This window comes from Camelus bactrianus, chromosome 9, assembly GCF_048773025.1.
Source record: "Camelus bactrianus isolate YW-2024 breed Bactrian camel chromosome 9, ASM4877302v1, whole genome shotgun sequence".
Lineage (NCBI taxonomy): Eukaryota > Metazoa > Chordata > Mammalia > Artiodactyla > Camelidae > Camelus > Camelus bactrianus.
The window spans coordinates 20,524,122-20,542,713 of NC_133547.1; the positions used below are offsets into that span (position 1 = coordinate 20,524,122).

At 39.4% G+C, this 18,592-nt stretch overlaps 1 non-coding gene across 1 annotated transcript; it reads left to right on the forward strand.

Annotated features, from left to right (window-relative positions):
- Positions 1-10,142: 10,142 nt before the first annotated feature.
- TRNAG-ACC (transfer RNA glycine (anticodon ACC)) lies at positions 10,143-10,216 on the forward strand. The gene has a single exon. It is a non-coding gene; the product is annotated as a tRNA-Gly (tRNA).
- The last annotated feature ends 8,376 nt before the right edge of the window (positions 10,217-18,592 follow it).

The window sequence follows — 18,592 nt, forward strand, 5'->3', positions numbered from 1 at the left end:
TTCCTCTCAAAGCATGTATTCCAAGCTTTATTTGAACTTACTTATATAAGATTCATTGATTTTTCCAGATGATGTGGAAATGGAGACTGGAGAGACTCATAACCCATGGTTGCCCCAAGGGTCTGAGACTTGTAACTGATTGTTATAAGTTACCCAACCCTCCACTTTTCACAGCAATTTCAGGGTGGCACACAGGACCACAGACATGACTGGTCAGGCATGAAAATCAACTAGCCCTCCCTGGGAATGGAACTGCAAGCAGTTTTAGAAATGATTAATGAATTATAATATACGCCCATGCCGGTGTGTTATCTTTCAAAGAAAAATGCTTAAAGGACATTTGCCAGAGCCTGGTTATAAATTCCTTTTCTCCTAGGTAGCATCCTCATCCTATCCAGCTACCCAGATAGATCATGGGGCTTGGCAAGCCGCATTACTAGGGCAGTAGACAGGTCCGGCTGGCTCAGTATTTACTAATAACATCAGGGAACTATATGAGCTAGCTTTTGCTGCATAATAAATTAGCCCAAATCTTATTGGCCTAGAGCAACAAATGTTTATCATGTCTCATAATTCTGTGGTTGGCAGGGTGGTTTTTCTGGTCCAGATGAGGTTGACTGATCTCTGCGGGACTCTATCATCTGGGATAATCACTCAAGTTTTGGCAGGCTAGGGAGCAGAGACTTCACTTCTCCTCCAAGTGGCCTCCCATCCTCCAGCAAGCTAGCTCAGGTTCATTCACATGGTGGCCTCAGGATTCTAACGGCAGCAAGAGAAAAAGCTGCAATGCACACCTGCTTCTCAAGTCTCAGCTTGTGTCACTTTTTGCTATTGTCCCATTGGCCAAAACAAGTTATATGATCAATAAGAAGGTGCATAATCTGTGGCCACTTTTGCAGTTTACCACAGGGAATTATTAGAGTACCTGCTTAGGATTCAAAGGGAGTCAGAATACTGAGACATGAAATGTTAAAAAAAATATTCAAGACAGAGATAGAAAGGATTGGCAGAGTCTGTGTCTTAGGCTAGGTTTCCCCAAAAATAGATTGAGACAAAGATTTGGGTGCCAGTAGTTTATCTGGGGAAAATCCCAGGTAACAACTATAAAGAAGCAGGGAAATAAAGAAGGGAAATGGGGAGAATGTGTTAGTGAGCAGATTATCCCTGTGAGCAGCTGGGGTTCAATCCCATTGGTTATCTCTGGGAGATGATGTAGAGAGAGAGCATGACATAGAATTCACCAACCCAATGGGCAAGACTGCTGGAATACTGATACTACTTCCTGCTCATCATTAATTGAGGAATGTTCTGGGGGCATAAATACCCGGCCCTGCTGGCCAGTCTGCACATGACTCAAACAGGCTAGTGGCCAAGAAAATCCTCAGGCAGAGTAGGAAGTCCTCAAGCTGAGTCGGTATACAGGGATACAGGTGAGACACTGACAGACTCTACTACAGTGGAATGATCTGGACAAGACCACTGGGTTCACATCCCCATTTCAGTACATACAGTAAATAAGTTCCTTGGAACTCTTCTTGGATAAGTTACTTCACCTTTCTGTGCCTCAACTTCCTCTTAATGGTACCCACCTCATAGAATTAAGGGAATTAAAGAGATTCTTCTATATAAAGTGCTTACAACAGTTCCTGGTCATGCTAAGTGTTAATGTTGTTGTCACATAAATTTGTGTGCGTGTGTGTTATCAAAATCTGCCAAGGCTTTCTTGCCTGGGAAAGACCCTAGTTCCAAGAAAGAACTTCAGGAATTCAGAGGGAAAGAAATCCAGGAACACTCTTGCTCTCTGAGCTGAAAGAATTAAAGTCTTAAGTACAGAAACTAAGACCATTTTTATTAATAAGTTTTTGCAGTAATGAGAAATAAGTTCAGAGCATACATAAATAAGTAGGAGAGAAAGTCTGATGCCAAAGGAGAATATTAAATTAAATTTCAGTAGGAATCATCATCTCAGTGCTCACATCCTGGGGCCAGACAAGCTCACTGGATACAGTTCAGGGAAGAGGGCTACCAGGGCAGAGGAGCCACCTGTGTCCCATCTCCATCCCATGTAGTTTACCTAGATTTTCCCCTCCTTTCCTTCCTTGATCCTTGCAAGAAGGTATCCCCTGAGAGCTGGATACGTTATCATCCACACATTTCAGCACTTTGCCCCAGAGGCCTTCTTAATACTGTTTGCATTAACTTGGGTTATGAAAATTTGTTTGGGGTGAGAAATCTGCAAAGAAGCCTCAGCCAACCTCTGAATTGAAAACACTGCCTAGAATGCAAGACAAGCCTGTTCTTCACAGCACATTTCCAGGGGTCTACTGCCTGAAGCCTTTCCCACTTCCTCCTCACTTTCTCTGCACCCAGCCAGACTTCATGAGGGCTGAAATCCTGAGCATCGCTCACTCCAGGGTCATGATGTGAATATCTTTCTGCCTACTTGAAAAGAAGTCTCCTTTTCTTCAGGAGATACCTGAGTCCACAGGGTCCCCATCCCATCGCCTGCCCATCTCAACATCCTTCTTTACTCCAGAGGCCTCTTCTGGTCCCCAGGACATACAATAACTGCCCCTGCATTGATTACTAAAAACTTCACTAGGTACCACTTGGCACAGTATGTTTATAACTTACCTCCTGGAGAAAGAGACCATGTCCTCTATGTATTTGAATTTTAGGAATTTAAAGAGTAAATTTTAAATGTAACTTAACATCATAAAGTCATTACTATTTCAGTCTCAGCAAATCCTTTATCATCATCATCACCACCAAAACCACATCCACTTGGGTTTCCCAAAAAAGCTACTTTCCTGCGAGCTCTGAGTGAAAATATCTCTTTTAAATTTCATCTGCTTTGAACTACCATGCAAATATCATAGAATAACTCAACTACTTTCCTTAACTACTTAATTACTTTTGTTTGTTGAGAGACTTTTGATTGCTAATTCAATTTAGTTACTAGTTGTAAGTCCATTCAGATTTTCTATATATTCATGATTCAGTCTTAGGAGGTTTTATTTTTCTAGGAATTTATACATTTCCTCTAGGTTATCCAATTTGTTTGTGTATAATTTTCATAGTAGTCTCTTATAATCCTTGTTTTTCTGCTATATTAGTTGTAAACTTTTCTCTTTCATTGCTGATATTAAGTCTTCTCTCTTTCTTTCATAGTTAATACAACTCTGTACACAAATCCAACAGGTGGGTTTTATCCCCACACCACTAAGAGATTCTTCAATATCAGCTGTGTGTCCTACAATTCAACTCAATTCTGACACCTTTTACCTGAAGATATTATCATATCCCATAGGATAAGGGTTCAGTCCTACAGGACTGACCCCCACCCCAACTTCAGGTGCCAATCACAAATTTAGGTTGTCATCTGTGCTTCTGACTGACTATGGATTGGATGTTCCAATAATCCTCTCCTTGTGTTCAATTAATTTGTTAAAGCAATTCATAGAACATAGAAAAATATTTTATTTTCTAGGTTACTAGTTTATTAGCAAGGGTAAAAACGGATATGAATCCGTGTCCAGATGAAAGAATACACAAAATCTGGCAAGATCCTGAAGAAAGGAGCTCTGTCATCAAGAAACTTGGGACCCAGAAGGGCAAAATGTGGATGTGTTCTGATTCACTAACCTGGAAGCTCTCTAAACCCTATCCTTTAGGATTTTTACAGAGGGTCCATTAGGTAGGCATGTTAGATTAAATCATTGGCCATTAGTGGTAGAACACAATCTCCAGCCACTTTCCACTCCCCAGAGGTTCCTCCCCTCCAGTCACATTACTGTTTCCTCTGACAGCCAGCCCCCATCTTTAGGTGCTTTCCAAAACTGACTTCATTAACATCTACTCACATTAGATTGAAAGGGGTTTGTAATGAATATCAAGACACCTAGGTCACTTTCAACACGTAGGAAATTCTAAGGATTTTAGAAGCTCTGTGTACCAGAAATGGGGACAAAGACCAACTATATATTGATTATCACAATATCACATTTAGCCTAGTTAAAGGATTATATATTTTTTTAACTTCTAAAAAAACTAGTTGTTAATTTTGTTCAGTTTTCAGTTGTCTTTCTAGTCCCTATTTCATTTAATTCTACTCTGATTTTTTTTCTTCCTTCTTCTAACTTTAGGATTTTGTGGTCTTCTTTTTCTAACAGCAATAGATTCAAAGAATAACTATTCATCTGTAGGGAACCAGTTAAACAAAGGCACATCTACCAGTGGAATACTATGCAGATATACAAAAGACTAAGGAAACTCTATGAAGTGAGATGAAAAATCTCCAGGATATATTCTTTAGTAGAAAAAAAGCATTTCTTGAGGTATAAAGTTAGGTCATTCATTTGAGATCTTTCTTTTTTATTAATGTAGTATTTGTAGCCCTAAAATTCCCTCTTAGATCTGCATTTGCTGAATCCTGTAAGTTTTGGAAAATTGTATTTCCTTTTTTTTTTTTTTTTTGTCTCAAGATACATTCTTATTTTCTTTTGATTTCTTTTTTGACCCATTGATTGTTTAGCAGTATTCTATTTAATTTGTACATATTTGTGAATTTTCCAGCTGTCCTGGTGTTACTAACTTATAGTTTCATACCATTGTGGTCAGAAAATATGCTTGATACGATTTCAACCTTCTTAAATTTGTTAAGACTTATTTTTGTGGCCTAACTTGTGATCTATCCTGAAGCATGTTCCATGTGTGCTTGAGAAGAATGCATATTCAGCTGCTACTGGATGGACTATTCTATATATGTCTGTCAGGTCCATTTGGCCTAAGGTATATCTCAAGTCTAATATTTCCTTATCAATTTTCTGTCTAGATGATCTATCTATTGTTGAATGTAGGGTATTAAAGTCCCTCATTATTATTTTTTATTAAAGTACTTTTTATTCTCTTTTTTTAAATTGAAGTAACCCCTATTATTATTATTGTGTTGTCATTTATTTCTGCCTTCAGATCTGTTAATATTTTCTTAATGTATTTATGTGCTCTGATATTGAGTGGTTATACTACAATATGTGTTATATTATCTGGATGAGTTGATCCCTTTATCATATGTAGTGACTTTCTTTGTTTCTTGTTACAGTTTTTGACTTATTTTGACTGATAATAAATATAGCTACCCCTGCTCTCTTTTGGTTTCCATTTGCATGGAATATCTTATACCCATCCTTTTAGCACATGTGTTGTTAAAGCTAAAGTGAGTCTCTCATAGGCATTATGTAGTTGGGTCTTGATTTTTATCCATTCAGCCACTATATATCTTTTAATTGGATAATGTAGTCCATTTACATTTAAATTAATTATTGATATGTAAGGACTTATTGTTGCCAATTTGTTAATTGTTTTCTGGCCATGTAGCTCTGACAGCTGAGGTTAGCATTGGCAAAATTCTCAGGCATCCTCAATGGACAAGGCTACAGAAGTCTGAAGCAGAAGCATGGGCTTTGGAGCTTCAATGGCAAAGGCTGCTGGGGACCACTTAATCTGTGTTTCACCCATGGGGGATGTTGTGGCTGAGGGTATACCTTTTGGAACCAGATCCAGCTGGTGGACACCCTTGAAGTGTTGGTGGCACTTGTGTACTGATGCATAGGTGCATTTGAAACAGCCATAGAACCTGGGACCATGGCACAAGCACTCAGGAGCAACAGTAGCTCCAAAGTCCAGGGCACTGGCTAGCCCACAGAGGAAGTTATGTGTGAGACATGCTGATGTGTGCCAGGAACCCATGGAGCTAGCATCTGGGGCACAGGCACATGCAGGATGACAGCAGTCCTGGGGTCTGCAGCACCAGTGAGCCTACAACTGTGTTGGCTCTGGTGCCTGAGATGCAAGTGCTCAAGGAGCAACTGTGGGGCCACAGTCTAGATGCATGTAGAACAGTCACAAAGCCAGGATACGAAGCTGGGATCTTAAGTGAGGGTACATGTGGCACAGTCACTGGGTTTCACAGCAGTGAACATGACGGTTTTCTGCGGTGAAAGCTACATGACTTCAAGGCTATGGTAAGGGCTGTTGAGGGGGTCTGCCAGGGGTCCTCTGCAGAGTAGGCCACTGGGGACCAAGATGGCTAAGGCCCCCACCTGTCATCTTCATTCCTAGCTGTCTTCAGACATCTCTTCTAAGCTGATCTCCCTAGCAATATTTTTCTGTGTGTTTATTCTTCATTTTTTAAACTCCATTGTCTTGCAATAAGTTGTTTTTTTTATCTTTTAAATTTTTATTTATTTATTTTGCTATAGGTTCTTAATAGGACTCTTGAACCCTCTCAGGGTTAATTTCATTCATGGATAACTGTCTAATTTAGTTTTTGTTGTTGGGGGACAAAGTCTAGTATCTCCTACTCTGCCATCTTGTTGATGTCACTTTCTGAAGGCATAATTTTTGAAGATCTGAACTTAGTAGAAATGACAAAGAGAACAAAGTGCCACCTTTTGAAAGTTTTGAGTGTATCTGCTACCTAATTATATTCCAGGAGCTGGAATTTAGACCCACAAGGCCAACTCAATGGTCTACAATCATCTTGACCTTAGCGTCCACCCAGTAAAAGTTACATACTCAGAGAAATATGTAATTGATGTGAAGAGGCCCAGTATTATTAGGGACTAGCTCATCAATATTTGAAATCAAGTGGTCAAGGGCACTCCATTTATAAGTTGGGATTGGTAGAGACAACCCCAGACCCAGTGCAGCCTGTAAAGTCTTTTTCATCTCACAAGCCTGGCAGTTTACCACAAAAGATTCACTACCAGAAATATTTGTTAGGGTTGAGTGAAGATGGCAGAGTAGAGAGACTCACAGCTTACACTCTCCCACAAATACACGAAGAATTATATCTCTAAACCCACTGAATTGCACAGAACCCCTACTGAACTCTGGAAGAATGTCCCTCACTTTGAAATACAGGAGGATTCTCACAAAATCTGGTAAGAAAAAAAGAAAAAAGAAAAAATCAGTGTAGGGAAAGAGTGGCATAAGAAGAAAGGCATCTGCATGCTGGGATGCCCCCCTCCAGCTGAGAGGTCAGCAGGGAAAGAAACAGAGCTTCTGAGGCTCAAAGAGGAAAGTGGTAACCGCTTGGCTGACAGAGTTAAGGTAAACTGACACAAAGTGTCCCTGCAGTCCCTGCCCCTAGATGCGAGCCAACAGGGACAAGCCTAGACTGGCTGCTGGAGATCGATGAGATGGCCAGGCAGAGAGCTGGGGCCCACTGCATGGAGGCAGCCTCAGGGGGCTGGAGGGCAGTGTGAGCTCTGGCTGGTGGTGTGTGTGGAACAGAAATGCCTGGGATCCCCATAAGAAAGAACCACTGTTGGTGTGTGTATGGAGGAGGGGTGCAATTTAGCTGTGCCATTGCACAGTGTACCACTTTCTCCACTTGGTTCCATTGTTGTGTTCTCAAGAGAAGAGAGGTGGAGCTTGATCATAGCCATCACTGCCGCACAGAGGTGGAGTTGAAAGCTAAATCCATACACAGAGGCCCTACAACTTCACAGGTAGGACTGAGATTTGTTAACAGCCCCAGGCTGAGAGGGCAGATTTGCTCTCTGGAACCTTTGTGGACCAACATCTCTGGGACAAACAGGCAGTAAGTGGAGTTTTGGCTCATGGTGGGGGCAAATATGGATATTTACAACAGACCAGAGTACCCTACCATATGTGGGGGCAGGGCTGAGGTCTGTGCTGACCCTGTGGTGCACCACAGATTCAGGTGTGTGACTGCACACTTGCTACAGTGGGCCCTAGTGCCTGACATTGGCAGATCTGCACTGGTGATTCCTGGGGTTCAGAACCTGCGGGACACTAGAGCAGGTGGCCACATTTCTGCAACTAAGGTGGGGACAAAGGCAGCTACAACAAAGAGTACTTTGGAAGCCCACATAACAAGTGACAGATAACTCCAGAGGGCATTTCTCAGTGGACATATCCTGTCTACTTTTCTTCCCAGCTGAAGCACTCCAACACTGTCTACTAAATACCACAGCTCAGAAATGGGATTAGAAGCCTCTATTCCAGCAACAGGGGAGTAGACCAGGTCCCTGTCAAGGCTGTGACAACCACAGAAAAAAAAAAGGAGGCCCTGCTCAACAACAACAATCAGAACACATGCTGAACACCACAACACCAACCACACCCCCAATCAAAGGGATAATAGCAAACATTCATGGAAGAAATATGTGGCAATTGTCCACACTAAGAACAGCCATTACAACAAAGCAATGTAAGGGAACTACAGGATAATATAAAGTGTGCTAACCTATGCATAATAGGGGTCTCAGAAGGAGGAGAAAGGGAAAAGGGGATTGAAAATGTATTTGAAGAAATCATGACTAAAAACTTACCAAACCTAAAGGAGGAGGAAACAGACACCCAAGTACAGGAAGCACAGAAGGTCCCAAACAAGAAGAATCCAAACAGACCTACACAAAGACATATGACAATTAAGACGACCAAAGTTAAAGATAAAGAAGTTATTATAAAGCAACAAGAGAAAAACAAAGAGTTACAAAGGAAACCCCATAAGGCTTTCAGCTGATTTCTCTACACAAATACTGCTGGCCAGAAGGGAATGGAAGATATATTAAAAATCCTGAGTGAGAAAAAGCTGCAACCTAGGATACTCTATTCAGCAAGTCTATCCTTTAGAGTAGAAGGAGAGACTAAACATTTCACAGACTAAAATAATTCAGCAATACTAAACCTATACTAAAAGAAATATTGAAAGATCTACTCTAAATAGAAAAGAAGCAGGAAGCTATATAAATGAGAAAACCATAATTGGAAATGTGATAACTACAATGAGTTGCAAGAAAATAAACATGAAGATGTAAATAATAAATAAGTGAATGAATAAATATCAAAATCATAAAAGGTGGGAGAAAGGAGCAAGAAAATAGAATTTTTTTCACTTTCTTCTTTTTTCTTTCTTTTTTTCCCCCATTCGTTCTTTTTAGCATGTTTGAGCCTATGTGACTACCAGTCTAAAGCCAACAGATACAAAAAAGGGTTAACATACTTGAAAAACAGGGTAACCACAAATCAAAAGCATACAATTGAGTCACAAAAACCAAAAGGAAACCAAGCTAATACAAAAGAAAATTATCAAGCCACACACACACACACACACAACCAAAAAGGAAAAGAAAGAAACAAAGAAATACCAGATCAACTGGAAAACAAAGTTCAAAATGGCAATAAACACACATCTACCAATAATTACTATAAGTGTCAATGGATTAATCTGTTCCAATCAAAAGACATAGAGTAGCAGATTGGATAATAAAAGCCTACAATATGCTGCCTACAAGAGACCCACTTTAGAGTGAAGGGTACACATAGATTGAAAGTGAGAGATTTGGAAAAAATATTTCATGCAAATGCACATGACAAGAAAGCAGGACTAGCAATACTGATTTTAGACAATGTACACTTTAAAACAAAGGCTATGAACAAAGATAAAGAAAAACATTATATAATGATCAAAGGAGCAATACAAGATGAAGATATTACACTTTTTAACATATATGCACACAATATAGGAACACTTCAATATATAAGACAAATACTAACAGATATAAAGGGAGAAATTGATGGAAATACATTAATAGTAGGAGACTTTAATACCCCACTACCATCATTGGACAGATCTTCCAGACAGGAAATCAATAAGACAATGGATATACTAAGCTACATAATAGAACAGTTGGACTTGGTTGATATTTTTAGGACATTACATCCCCAAAACAGAATGCACATTATTTTTAAGTGCTCATGGAACATTCTCTAGGATAGACCACATCCTTGGGCACAAAAGAAGCCTCAACAACTGTAAGAGGATAGAAATTATTTCAAGCATCTTTCCTGACCACAATGGCATGAAACTAGAAATCAATCACAGAAAGACAAAGGAGAAAAAAAAATGACAGCATGGAAAATAAACAACATGCTTCCAAGAAAAAAAAAAAATGGGTCAATGATGAAATCAAAGAGAAATTATGAAACACTTTGAAACAAATGAAAATGAAAACACAACCACACAAAATCAATGGGATGCAGCAAAAGCAGTTGTAAGAAGGAAATTCAGAGTGATACAGGCCTTCCTCAAAAAAGGAACAATTTCAGGGGGAGGGTATAGCTCAAGAGGTAGAGCACATGCTTACCATGCATGAGGTCCTGGGTTCAATCCCCAGTACCTCCTCTAAAAATAAACCCCCCTCCCACCTGCCAAAATAAAATAATTAAATAACACAATAATAAAAAAAAGAACAATCTCAAGCAAACCACCTAACCTACCACATAAAGGAATTAGAAAAAGAAAAGCAAACAAAACAAAAAGTCAGCAGAAGGAAGGAAATAATAAATATCAGGAAAGAAATAAATACAACAGAGATTTTGTTGTTAAATAGAAACAAATCAATCAAACCGAGAGCTGGTTTTTTGAAAGAGTAAACAAAATTGATAAACCTTTGCCCAGTCTCACCAAGAAGAAAATAGAGAGAACACAAATAAATAAGATAAGAAAGGGAAATGGAGAGATTACAACCAAAACCATAGAAATACTAAAAATCATAAGAGAATAATATGAGCAACTATATGGCAATAAATTGGACAACTTAGAAGAAATGGATAAGTTTCCAGAAACATACAGTCCATCAAAATTGAATCAAGAAGAAATAGATCATTTGAACAGACCAATAACTAGAAGTGAAATAGAATCAGCAAAACAAACAAACAAACAAACAAACAAACAAAAAACTCTCAACAAACAAACGTCCAGGACCAGATGGCTTCACTGGGGAATTCTATCAAACATACAAAGAAGAGCTCATACCAATCCTTCTCAAATTCTTCCAAAAGATTGAAGAGGAGGGAATACTACCAAACTCATTCTGTGAAGCCACCATCATCCTGATACCAAAACCAGGCAAAGACACTACCAAAAAAGAAAACTACAGACCAATATCACTGATGAACATAGATGTAAAAATCCTCAACAAAATATTAGCAAACAGAATCCAAAAACACAAAAAAAAGGTCATACACCATGATCAAGCTGGGGTCTTCCCAGGGACACAAGGATGTTTCAACATACACAAATCAGTCAATATGATACACCAGATCAACAAGAGAAAGGACAAAAACCACATGATCATCTCAACAGAAGCAGAAAAAGCATTTGATAAAATTAAACACCCATCTATGATAAAATCTCTAACTAAACAGGGTATAGAGGGAACATATCTCAACATAATAAAAGCTATTTTTGACCAACCTACAGCCAGCATAATACTCAATTGTGAAAAGCTGAAAGCCTTCCCACTAAAATCTAGAACAAGACAAGAATGCCCACTCTCACCAACGTGGATGACATGATACTATATACAGAAAATCCTAAAAATTCCACACAAAAATGATTAGAGCTAATAAAAGAATTCGGCAAGGTAGCAAGATACAAGATTAACATACAAAAACCAGTTGCATTTCTTTACACTAACAAAGAAGTATCAGAAAATGAAAGTAAAGAAGCAATCCCATTTAAAATTGCATCCAAAAAAATGAAATAATTAGGAATAAATCTGACCAAAGAAATGAAAGACTTGTATGCAGAGAACTATAAAACATTGGTTAAGGAAATTGAAGATGACTTAAAGAAATGGAAAGATATCCCATGTTCTTGGATTGGAAGAATTAATATTGTTAAAATGGCCATACTACCCAAAGCAATCTATAGATTTAATGTGATTTATATCAAACTACCCAGGACACTTTTCACAGAACTAGAACAAATCATACTGAAATGTGTATGGAATCACAAAAGACCCAGAATTACCGAAGCATTACTGAAGAAAAAGAATGGTGCTGGAGGAATAACCCTCCCAGACTTCCAACAATATTACAGAGCTACAGTAATCAAAACAGCATGTTATTGGTACAAAAACAGACATATGGCTCAATGAAACAGAATAGGGAGCCTTGAAATGAACCCACAAACTTTTGGTCAGTTAATCTTTGACAAAGGAGCCAAGAACTTACAATGAAGTAAAGACAGTCTCTTTAGCAAATGGTGTTGAAGAACTGGACAGCTGCATGTAATTCCATGAAGTTAGAACACTCCCTCACACCATACGCAAAAATAAACTCAAAATGACTTAAAGACTTAAGCACAAGACAAGACACTATAAACTTCTCAGAAGAAAACATAGGCAAAGCATTATCTGACATAAATCTCAATAAAGCAATGTTTTCCTAGGTCAGTCTACCCCAGCAATTGAAATAAAAGCAAAAATAAACAAATGGGACCTAATTAAATTTATAAGCTTTTGCACAGCAAAGGAAATCATAAGCAAGACAAAATGACAACCTATGGAATGGGATAAAATATTTGCAAAAGATGAGACTAAGAAGGGCTTATTTTCTAAAATGTATAAACAGCTCATACAACTTAATTAGAAAAAAAACAAACAATCCATCCAAAAGGGACAGAAGATCTAAACAAGCAATCCTCCAATGAAGACATACAAATGACCATTAGGCACATGAAAAAATGCTCAGTATCACTAATTGACAGACATGCAAAGCAAAACTACAATGAGCTGTCACCTCACAGCAGTCAGAATGTCCATCATTCAAAATTCTGCAATTGATAAATGCTGGAGAGGGTGTGCAAAAAAGGGAACCCTCCTACACTGTTGGTAGGAATGTAGTTTAGTGCAGCCATTATGGAAAACAGTATGGAGATTCCTCAAAAGACTAAAAATAGACTTACCGTATGACCCAGCAAGCCCACTGCTGGGCATATATCCAGAGGGAACCTTAATTCAAAAAGATATATGCATTCCAATGTTCATAGCAGCACTATTTACAATAGCCAAGACATAGAAACAACTTAAGTGTCCATCAATAGACAACTGCATAAGGAAGCTGTGGTATATTTACACACTGGAATACTATTCAGTCATAAAAAATGATAAAATAATTCTATTTGTAGCAACATGTATGGCCCTGGAGAGTGTCATTCTAAGTGAAGTAAGCCAGAAAAAGAAAGAAAAATACCATATGATATCCCTCATATGTGGAATCTAAAAAAAAAAACACCACACACACACACACACACACACACACACAAGTGAACTTATTACAATACAGAAATAGACTCGTAGACATAGAAAACAAATTTATGGTTATCAGGGAAAGAGTTTGGGAAGGGATAAATTGAGAATTCAAGATTTGTGGATACTAATACACATAAAATAAACTACAAGTTTACACTGTATAGCATAGGGAACTACATTCAATATCTTATAGCAACTTATGGTGAAAAAGAACTTGAAAATGAATATATGTATGTTCATATATGACTGAAGCATTATGCTGTATACCAGAAATTGACACAACCTTGTAAACTGACTATAATTCAATGTATACAAAAAATATTTTTAGGAGAGGTCAGAGGAAGCCATATAATTAGTGTTTTTTTTTAAATTTTCATTTCTAATGGAAGAGTTTTGGTGGTTGTTATGTTGTTGTTTTAAACAACTCAGAATGAGAAAGTTCAGACTCATTTCTCAGGTCTTAATTAAGTAAGTCACTAAATGGAAATTACAAATCCCTGTGACTAGCCCAACACTTGCTATTTTGTATTACACAGAGCCAGGGACAGAAGGTAGATGCAAAAACCAGGGAATATAGCAAGATGCATGAATAGCATTGACAAGAACCCAGTCTAGGTCTCTAGCACCTAGCCTGACAGGTGATGGTGGGCAGGCTAATGGCACCATGAAAAGAGCCAGATTTCAAAAAGGAGAGTTGCTGAAAATCCAGCACATGACAGCAAACTTGACCAGAAACACAATCTTCTCTGTAGAAGAGGCAGGAGCTGCCTGCTATTACAAGGAGTATTTTCCATTCAAGCAGTTTCCAAACCTCATTTATACATTTGTGGAGATGTGTGAGTGAGGTACATCCTATGATGAGCTTGCAGACAGCAGGACCCAAGCCAACTTTATGGACAATGATAGTTCATGGCATGCTGAGATGTATGCCCCAGGAAAAAGGCAAAATGTTGTCATTCCTCTGGAAAAGAAAATATGGCAGTATTCCAGAAGGAAAATAAAAAAAATAATGAGACTGAACCTGTCCAATGTATTATAGTTATGATAATTCCTACAGTGTGGTATTGGCACTGAAAGCAACAAAAAGGATCAATGGAATAGAATCAGCAGTCCAGAAACAGATCCATGTGGGAATTTGACATATGATAAAGATGAAATTTCAAATCAGTACAGTAAAGAAATACATGTAACAATTTGCCATCCACTTGAGGAAAGTTAAATTTAGATCATATGCCTGACACCATAAACAAAACTGAGCCCTAGAATGGTTTAATGAGCGAAATGCACAAAAACCATGCAAGTAATGAAAGGAACTTTATTTTTAGGTTTTATAATCTTGGGGTAGGGAGAGGCATGACATGAAACCCAGAAGCTATAATGTAATAAGACTGAGTGACTTGTTGACTGTTTACGTTTTTAAGCTTGTATATAGCAAGTGTAGTAATTTAGACTTTATTGTTATTATTAAATTCTTAACACAAGCCTATGAACTCTGTTCTTACTGATAAAGAGACTGAGGTTTAGAGAAAATTACAGCTCAGCCAGGACCATCCCAGAGCCCAGCTAAGAGCCCCAGCCTGCTCAATCACCAGCCTCCATCGTGCTCCCCAATGCTGGCAACATTTTACTCAAACATTTTACTCAAACATTTTACTCTCTGAAATCAGGGTTGAGTAGCAGGTATAATACCTTGTGTCCCACCCTGTCTTTTCAAAGTATTTTCTCAGTCATCACCTCACTCCATTTCCAGTGCAGCCCCTGACAGTGGAGAACTGGGCAGCTACAATTATCTCCATTTCACAGACAAGGAAATTGAGGACTGACAGTCGGTGGCTGGCCCGGGTCAGGAAATTGTGCGGCTGACACATGGTTGGATTCCAAATCTCTTTGTTCCTGGTAGAGAACTTTCTTCATCCCATCCTGTGGTCTCTCTGGAATGCTCACCAATGTTTTAGTATCTGCACTAGCAAGTAGCAAAATGCCTACTCTTCCCAGAAGTTGAAATGTAAATGCATACATCTGACGAGAGGGTAAAAATCAAACTCTCCCTCAAAGTTCCAAATAGTAGGCTTCTTACTGCCAGCTTCTAGCTTCACATTTTAATTCCATAGGCAATGCTGTTGATGAGCACGACTTCAATTAGCTGTCAAAAGAACCATATTTCAGCAGCATTTCTGAATGCCACAGGCAGGAGCAGGAAAAAGTGGACCTCTGCTCACTGTTCACCTCGCTGTGTCTCAACACATTTAAATCCTCTGTATTCATCCTTCCCTGTGATGCTTGAATAGATCCTACACTGATTTATCAACCAGGTCGAGTGTGTGTGTGTGTGTGTGTATTCCCTGTAAGGATGCAACAGTTCCACTTAATTTATAATCACTTTATTTTATTGAAAGACTCAGTGTCACAAGGTACTGTAAATGCTCTACAGTACAGATTCCCTTTATTAGGTCTCTAATGGAGAGGGACTACAGAGGGCCTTTTCCACTGGCATGTCAGTCAGGCATGGTGTCATGAGATGGCATCATATAATGGGCCATGATCTTGACATAAGTATGCTTTATGGATTCTAAAGGGATCTCCTCTTCTGGAACCCACCATTAGCAAGTTTCTCAAGGTGCTTATGTGTGTCTAGGAGAATAATTCACAACTAGTTTCTGGAAAACATGGAAGATGAGCTAGCCAGAGCCCTCTGCCCACAGAGCTTAAAGAAATAACAGAGGTCACCAGCTCAGACTCCTTGTCATATACCTCCACCACTGATGTCTGTCAAGTTTTATAACTCCACTGAGATTATTCAACTTGAAAAATAGGGAAAAATAAAAGTATCTGCCCTGTGATGTGTAAAGCTTGTAAAAGAAAGTGCCTAAGAAGACTTCAGCTGATGTTAAACATTATCATTATTTATTCTCCATATTTTAGAACACAAATCTCAGCATACTTGCCTGGTTAAGAAAAAGGAGGAGAGGAAGTAAATTCACATATGTACTTTGATTTTTCCTCATTGGTAAAACCATAACTAACATGTTTCACCTTGCAAGATTTTATGCAAGAAGGGGCTATGCTTCCAAGTGTTCACACTATAGATATATTTTTTTACTCAACCAGACAAACCAACAAAATATCCACAAATATTGCATACTAATTACTCATCAACTAGCCCCACACACTTTTTCATGATTTTGCTGCACTGTTTCCATCTTCTCTGTGTGTAAGAGCTTCATACTTAGGCCAGTTGTTCCCCTGGCCCTTTTGCAGGTTTACACATGGGCTGTAAGATCTGTTCACCATTATCTCTACTCAGATCTCTGATGAAGGACTGTTCCTGCCTCCTTTGCTTCCCAGCTAAGAAACACAGCAAAGGAGGAGAGTGGGGTCAGGATATGCATTCTGTGGCTCCCTCACTTGGGCTGAGCATCCCTCAACAGACGCACCACTCATCCTGAGGACAGCTTCCCTGCAAACCCTCTCCATCCAGGTTTCTGTCAACTGTTCCCTCCCTTCTCTCTTGTGATCTAGAGGTGATAAAAGCTCCCCAAGCAACTGGCCCCAGATTTCTTTAAACCCCATGCACACTTTTGTAAATAGTCTCTTTTTTTGAATTAGCCTAATTATCTGTTTACTAATTGACACATTTTGCTTTGTCATGTGTCATGTCCTTTTTATAGAAAACCTCCTTTATATTAGTCAGCATTCTTGTGATTGAAAATGATAAAAATCCATTTCAAACTTGTCTAAGCCAAAAAAAAAAAAAAAAAAAGGAATGTAATCTTCAGGCATAAATCCAGGGGCTCTAAGTCTCAGGGACTCTGTTTCTCTCTCCATTTCTTGTTTCTACTTTCCTCAGTAATGGATTCCTACTAAGCAGATTAATCTGCATGGTGGCAAAGATGACCACTAATAGCTGTGGACTTACACCATTCTCACAAAACTAATTTTAGTAAAAAAAGATAGTGCTTCTGTCCCAGTGGTTCCAGCAGAAGTGCTGGGAAGGCTCTGACTGGTTTGTATTGGGTCACATAACCAGGGATAATGCCGTGATTGGCCAGGTGTAAATGCCTTGTAGCCAGGAGATGGAGAGAGTCCCACCCGGACCACAAGAACTGAGAATAATAGGAAAAGAGGGAGTTCCCTAAGAAGATGCTAGTCTGAGAAAAATTTCTTATAACCATAAAGCTATCAACTCTTTTTCAGTAACTCTGACTTTACCAAACAAATGACCCCAAAAGTCTTCAAAAATGGTGCATACAAAAACCACATGGAGCTAGTCTCCTTTTCATACCCGTCACTTAGGAAAGAGCTATCCCTTTCTCTCGTACACAAAAGAATACCACCAAGAACTATCCCTTGGTCAAATGCAGAGAGACCAAGGGGCTTACTTTCTTCATATCACACAGCAAGGCACCTGGTGAATTTGGATACACAGATGGATTCAGTCTACCTACTCCAGGATGGTACCCTTTCCTGACCAAAGCTAATTACTGTGGCTCTTACTGTACCCATGAGGCTTCATGGGGCCAATGCTCAGGAATCAGGTATGGAGGAAGAAGAAACGATTGCTGCAGCAGGCCTTCTGGGGAAAAGGAACACTTAGAAGACAAGAGTGGAGTTCAGTGGCTCAAGTGTGAAAGTCAAAGGACACAGGGGATAAAACTTAAATGAACACCAGAAGACAGTATTACCTACCAGGGACCATGTGCCCGATGGTCTAGATTCACAGCTTCATGTTATTTGCCAGCTATCATGCAGGTTCTGAGGTACAATGAAGCAGAAGGCAGCAACGTCCCTGCCCTTACCGAGCTTATAGGCAGAGATTCAAGCAGGCGAGGACACAATGGTAGAGAGCTGGTATGGGAACACACACAAGGGAAATCTAACTGAAGCTGAAGGAATCAGTGAAGACTTCTCAAGGGAATGATGTCTAGGCCACTACCTAAAGAGGGAGGAAGAGGCCAGCAGCAGGCACAGGAGTCTGGAAGAAGAAAGAGCAGGGAGCATTCCTTCATTCTTCAATTAATATTTGCTGAGGGCCACTATGAGCTATGCACCAAGAGTGCCTTCAGAAAATAATGAGGAATCCAAAGATAGAGTGGTTAAGGACAGACTGTGGGAAATACTGTGATGAGAGAGAGAGAGAGAGAGAGAGAGAGAGAGAGAGAGGAGAGACGGTGGTCAGGGAAAATTTGAGGCAAAGCTTTAAGGATAAAGGTCATCAGGCCTCTCAGACCTGGGGTAAGAACATACAAAAAGAAGAAAAATTATGAATGCAGAGAGGACTTGGTGCATTGGAAGAAGGGAAAGGAAGACACTGTGTGTGGAGTGTGGAGAGCAAAGGAGACTAGTTTGAAGCAAGCCACAGGGCTGACCTCATGGGGGCTGGGAGGCTGAGGCAGGGGTTTCATTCTAAGCCCATGCAGAGCTTTTGAGAGTCTTTAAATGGGGAGTTACAGGACCCAGTTTAG